We start from the raw sequence: 7,467 nt of genomic DNA on the forward strand, positions 1-7,467 counted from the left end.
TAAGCCTTCCTGTTGAGTGTGTCCGTCTCGCTCTTCTAGATTTCCTCCGTATTTTTCTCCCACTTCCCCTTTTAGGGGGTTACCTTATTTTGAAATATCTTCTCTGATTGGTCATCGATGTCCGAAGACTCCCGAGGCAGGCGTCTCCCTCCTCAGGGCCGAGGATGTGTAAAAAAGTTTGATTTGTCCAGGAAGGGCCTGCACCTGGTTAATTTGATTTTGGTCCCTCATCACAGCCTATTTTGTGTTAGAACATTTAAAGGTTAGCCAATCTAATTTTCTCAGGGGCCTCTGGTAATGTGACAAACTTAATACAGATGTTTTCATATCCGGGGACGCACAAAAAGGTTCCTAGAAGGATACCCTGACCAGGTATAGGGGCAGATGACGAAACACCTTAATAATACCCAGGATTGTCAAAAGACCGATACATAGCAAAGGGTTGGTACATGACGTACGATGGAGGGAATGGAGTTCCAGTGAAATGCAGCTCGGATAAAAGACGAATTATCAAACTTAGCAGTTAGGTAAAGATCGGTAACCACCTATGCATTTTACCATCCTTTTTTGGAGAAGAAACAAATTTTAACTCGTTGATCTCTAATCTCGCCCCTTACATTCATATATCACGGGGTAGTAAATGGCTGTGGCAGATAATTCTGTTTTCTGTTTCAGTGTAGCCGTAGTCAGAACTCGGAGGTACACCCAACCTCATGAAGTGGGTGCTGTCGAAAAAAATCTGTCGAGCGTGATTCTGACCAAATCATCACTTTGTACAACCGATGGTCTAGGTAACAGTACTTACGTACCCTGGGCTGACTCAACAACTAAATAAACTAACTGATAATTATTATCTGACACTGCTGAATTCGAACCCGGATACTTGTAGTAAGTAGTCTATTGCCTTACCAATGAGCTAATCACCCCCAACCATATTAATATAATTATTAATATTTTTATAATTATTAATGCATTAAATGCAAAACATCTGTGCTATTATAATAATGGGTCAGATTGATGAAGTAAAAGGCAGTTAAATAGAAGGGTTTTAAATGAGGGAAGGGTTAGTACATGACGTATGTTTGAGGAAATGGAGTTCCAGAGGTATGCAGCTCGGGTAAAAAATGATTGTGGTCAGCATTGTGATTCCAGTACTTTTTATCTTCTATTGTTTAATACCAGGATTTTTTTAAACATAAATGGAAATAGTTAGTCAAAGCAATGTTGTCATCATCAAACAGCCTCTTAGTTTTTAGATGAGTGAAAAGTTAATCTTACATTACCTTTAACTAAAACTAACCAGTTTACCACTAACCAACTATGACACGCTTAGTTACCTGTTACAACAATTAAACTTGAGGTTATATCAGGGGGTGACGGTGGCAGCATGGTAACGCGCCTGTCTACCTACTCGAAGGCTGCGAGTTCGAGCCCGGCCACACCTGGGATTTTTTCAAGATAATAACACAATATTAGAAAATGGGTGGCACTAACAAAAATAGGCGTGTTAGTGACGAACAACCCAATCAAAACCTCGTCAAGAGACGCGCGATGTATTTTCTTAGTACATCGCGCCAGGTCTTAAGCCTACACAGTCTGTATCGTGTCAGAAGAAGAACAATACAAGAGACATTAATTTTGTAACGATATTATTAACTGAATAATATTGGGAGTACCAAGAAAGTATTTCGTCTTATTTTCTTCTAAGCGATTACTTTTTAATATTTGAAGCTGTTAGCTCTTCTGTTCTCATTCCTCTCGGAAAAGTTTTTCTTTTCTCCAGTTCCAAATCTTTAACTCAAACAAAGCCTATATTATTTTCGGTTAATATAGTAATTTCCAATAGAGAGGAAGTATTTTATTTATTTAGGTAATGAAAACTCGTCATATATGACATAAATATTTTTTTTAATATTATTAAGCTACATAATTTGAATATAGTTTTTATTTATTTTTTAAAAATATTTTACGTGTGTAGTATTACATTTTATTATGAACTTCAGGCTAATAGAACTCAGTTACACCATATTTAAAGAAATGTATAAATTAAATGATATCAAAACAAGATGTCTACATTTAATTTTTAATTATTTATATATATATATATATATATTTAAGAAAACTATATATAAGTATGAGACACTATATGGATATTTTTTATTATAACTGATAAACAAACCAGAACAAGCTGTGTGCACAGCTATAGGAAAAATAATGTAAATTGTTTTTATTGTAATAAGGGGATGTAAACCACTCCTGCGAACACCCGTATTGCCTAACAGCCATGCAGGGTGATCAATAAATGAATGCAAAAATAAATTTAATATAATAATAAGATCTTTCGCATTATTAAGGGTTATAGAAGCTAACCCACAGGGTTGACTTAAGACTACAGTAGAAAGAAATAATTATCAACCATAAACCACTTCTGCGAACACCCGTATTGCCTAACAGCCATGCAGGGTGATCAATAAATAAATATAAAAATAACTTTAATAATAAGATCTAATATGATGATAATATGATCGCATTATTAAGGGTTATAGAAGCTAACCCACAGGGTTGACTTAAGAATACAGTAGAAATAAATAATTATCAACCATAAACCACTCCTGCGAACACCCGTATTGCCTAACAGCCATGCAGGGTGATCAATAAATAAATATAAAAATAAATTTAATAATAAGATCTAATATGATGATAATATGATCGCATTATTAAGGGTTAAAGAAGTTAATCCACAGGGTTGACTTAAGAATACAGTAGAAATAAATAATTGCTACAGCCGGATTCGAAGCCGTGCCAGTATATATGTAAATATACTTTTTTCAACGTTGAACGTTTTCAAGATTAGCAAATTTTAATGCAATATCCAAGGAACTTGTTATCTATTTGTGGAACATGTATAGTTATAAAAACTTTAATATAAGTGTAGCATCCATTTATTGTCACTGAAAATGAAAATACAATACATAACTTGTTCCTGGTCTTGATTTTATTTTTGTTCTTCAATAAAATCAGTTTCTCATCTAGTTTGTTGTTCATCTGATCTGTTTAATCTATCGCTTTGAACAGCCCTGATGAAGCCTTGTAAAGTTGGGCGAAACGTCAGACATTAAATAGTTAAAAACTATATATTTGTTCTTTTTTGACCGCAACCCTGACCATCTTCTTATATTTAAAGTTATACGGTCAACTATATATATAGTTTGTTTTTAGTTCTCTGCTCTTATTAATGAGCAATGTTGACAACCAAAATTGGATACAAAAAAATTAACAAAATTTAAAAATAATTCTGGAATATCTATTCTGCATAACACATCCAGGACAAATGATTTACCGTTTTTACATTTCTGATTTTTAATCTAACCTTCGCTTTTGATTATTATCGGTGTTTCATTGAGAAGCTAAACATTTTCCACTAAATTGCTGTTCCATTTCGCGTGCCGTTCATTTTATTTTCAGGAGAATTTACATAAATCGTTAAGGAATTAGAGTACTTTTTGATAAGGTTTTTTTTTTAATTAGAAGCCTATAGCTGTAAGCGCAATCACTAAAACTGTAAAAGAAGAAATTAGAACCAGAAGCTTGGATACAATCAACGATCAATCAAAATATCTATGCTAATAACTGATTTTAGTTCACCATGTGTTCATATGTTTCTGTGTTTTTTCTTAGTTCCACTTAATGACTTTGATTCATTATATTGTGATTAAAATAACTACATAAATGTGTTTTTAATTATACAAAACCATCAAATTCATCCTGCATACAATCCTTACATCCAAAGTTCTTGATACTCCTTATTATGTTACAAATAAACTCATCCACAAAGACCTTAACATCCCATTCGTTGCAGATTTGGCCGAAAACAGAAATGCGTCTTTTAATTCCAAACTCCTTACCCATCCTAACCCATTAATTCTTAATCTTTCATCCTTAACAATCCCTGATAATCCTCCGAGGCGTCTGAAAATAAGATGGCCACGGGACCTTCTAATTTAAATTAATGTTTGAAGTACCACCAATGGGTGGTTCCTTCCCAAGATTTTCAAGTGTATATGAAACATACTACATATTTACCTGTTATATTATTTTGTACAGTTGTAAATTACATTAAATAAATAAATAAAAAGAAAAAAAAAACAAATTTGAAACTATTATTGATCGCCACCCGGACTATCTTCCTCCTAATATCCATTTTAAATAGATAGGATAAAAACTTTTAATATATCTGTCAAAAAATAATTGATAACAGTAGTGAGAGATAAATATACATAAAAAAATAAACATAACAAATAGATAGATAATGAAAAAATTCTTATATCATTTCGTTGTATTCTATCCTTTAGTTCCTCTTTAGTTTTAATGTTCCCTTTTTTTTTTTGTATTCTTTGTATTAAATATTATGTTTCATATTGTATATCTTATTGTATACAGTATAATATTTTATTCTTTTTTTAAATTTAAATAGCATTCTTATTTTTAATCAAGTTCACTCCATACTTATTAAGAATTCATGAGCTCATTATTAATAATTTATTTATTGTAAATTCGTATCATTATTATTCACGTTATAAGTTCATTCAATTATTTTCATCTTATTTTATTTTAAATTTACTTTATAATTAATTATATATTTTTTTTCATTAAAATGTATATTTGCATCTGTAAATCTAGTTTAAAACCAGGAAATGAGCTGAAATCAGGCATGTCATGAGAGAGACAGCACCCAGTGTTGCATAACGTCATTCTCCTAACGTTAAGTAAACTATTTCCTTGTATCAAACTTCTCTTTAACGATGTCATATGTTGGAATCTGCCGTAAAAATGTTATCAAACGTTTATGTAATGTGTTGTGAAACCGTTTGTAAGTCATATGAATTCGGTCAATTAAGTATTTTGATTTTGTTAATAAAATTATTAATTCATATTTTGTACTGTTCTATGCTATTAATCGAAGAAGCTTCGATAGCGCCCTAATAATGAAAAGTATAACTAATAAATTTCATATATGTCTATCATTTCTATATGCTATTTTGGAAACCACCAAATAGATGCTGTCATTTGGTCGAACTATATTTGATGTACTTTACGCAATAAATAAATTAAATTAAAAAAAAAATTGATAAAGAGGTTATTCTAATATTTTAAGTTCGATAAAAAAATAAACGATATAAATAAGCCTCGCTTTGTAATGGGGTCCATATAACTTCGAAGTGGTAAGAAGCTTTTCTTACCTCGGCTCTATAATCAATGAGAACCAGGATGAAGAAGAAGTAGTTAAAAGCAGAATTACTGCTGGAAATAGAGCTTATTTCTCCATTGCAAGGTTAATCAAAAGCAAACTTGTTAGCCGTAGCACCAAGATCACCCTGTACAAAACGTTGATAAGGCCAGTCGTCACATACGGTGGAGAAACTTGGACCCTGAGCAATAAAAGCATTAGCCTGCTAGACAGGTTTGAAAGAGTATTTCTGAGGAGAATCTTAGGGTCCGTATGAGAGAATGGTATTTGGCGAAGAAGGAAAAATTGTGAACTGTTACAAGATACGGGACTGTTGCTATGTATCGAGGCATTAGCCATGATTACAACAATATGTCATTTATTAAGGATTTTTGCTATCTGTCCCCGATACCTGGTTAGGGTAGGAGTCTCTTACTGCGTCCCCGGATTTGAAAACATCTGTGTTAAGTTTGTCACCTTACCAGAGGCCCCTGAGAAAACTAGATTGGCTAACCTTTAAGTGCTCCAACAAAAATGACAGGTTTGGCGAGGGATCGGAATTAAATTAACCAGGTGCAGGCCCTTCCTGGACATGTCAAACTTTTACACCCATAAGGAGGGGGACGCCTACCTCGGGAGCCTTCGATCATCGATAGCCAATGAGATAAGAGATTAAAAAATAAGGTAACGCCCCAAAAGGGAAGTGGGAGAAAAGGACAGGAAATCTAGATCAGAAACAGAAACAGTCAAGAGGAAAACTTAGACGGGGACACTCAACAGGAAGGCTTAGACGGGTGAGGACCACAGTCAGGAGGGAGGCATAGAAGATGCACTTCGACCAGACGAAGTCGTGAGAAGGGCCACGAGACCTGGACATCACTTATGAACGACACCTACGGCACTACATCCCACGGCATCAGTAGCTATAAGTATAAAATTAACCAATAAGTAATAATGTAATAATCTATATTTTATGGCAACCTTTATCTGAATCATTATTATTACCTTTTATTATACTATATAATTGATGGTAACAATATTTTATAAATATAAAGGTATTTAATTGGTAAACACACAAACAGCCTTTGGAAAAGAATCAAATCATAATAATAATTTTTTAGGACTCAATTTATAATCAATTAATAAACTTATTTTTGGACAATTGCCTTCAGCTATTATCCTGGCATCCCGATAAAATGTCCATTGCGTATCTAGCACTGTACAAGGAATGGAATGGATGCGTACATAAGGACATTGAGGCTTAATTGGCTCAACTCATAGAACTGGTTCTAATTTTCATAAAAAGAAATAACCGATTTAATAAGATTTAAACACGAAAGTTTGTTGTGCGTACTAAATAATTCTAAAATAAATAATTATCTTAAATTTCATAGAGTTTAGAATCTAGAAATTGGAATATAAAATTTGAAACATGGGCGTTGATGACCAAGGGGTTTTACGCCCTAAAGTCGCAACGAACAGCAACAACCAACAGGCTGTTCGATGCTAACAGTGGAAAGTTTGCTGTTTTTCAATTTCAAGAGCTGTTTAAGAATTGCTCGATTTAAATATTTTAAAGATTTTTCTTCTCCTTTTGCCATATCGTATATACCCATATACCCGCTATAACTATCTGTTTGAAAAGTCAGATAAGTAAAGCTACCATGGAGGGCAGAGGTGGAGGATTTCACACCGTTTTTCAATTTCAGACGCTTTTTAAATATTGCTCGATTTAACTATCTTAAAGTTTCCTCTTCCTGATTTAAGCAAATATTTCAAACGTTTTCCACTTTCCAGGTTTTCTCAAGCTATTGAGGATTTTCTTTCCTTTCGGCTTATTCTCACTAAGTGTTAGGTTGTTGAAATATCTCAGATTACCGTTAATGTACCATAGTTAGTATCTTGAAGTGTATTGACCTCTGAAGATTTGAGAATTATAAAGCGGCTAGCAACAGCGATGATATTATTAATCAGAGTACGATTAAGTACAGAGAAGGAAATTGGAACCGAAGTGGCATGACATGAGATGCATGTGGTGAGTGACGTGTACTGAGTGGCATGTGATGAGTGGCGTGGCTTGAGTGACGTGTACAAATGTGCGGACAGCAAACCTATCCTATATTGAATCTCTTCAGGCCATCAGTCATCCTTCTGTCCTATTTCCTTCTCCGGCACTTCGCTCTGACTCTGAGAACAATATGAAATATTTTTTAATATTATCCCTAATAAAATAATATTTA

Source organism: Halyomorpha halys, unplaced genomic scaffold (assembly GCF_000696795.3).
Source record: "Halyomorpha halys isolate HHAL.00 unplaced genomic scaffold, Hhal_1.1 Scaffold758.1, whole genome shotgun sequence".
In the NCBI taxonomy this organism is placed as follows: Eukaryota; Metazoa; Arthropoda; class Insecta; order Hemiptera; family Pentatomidae; genus Halyomorpha; species Halyomorpha halys.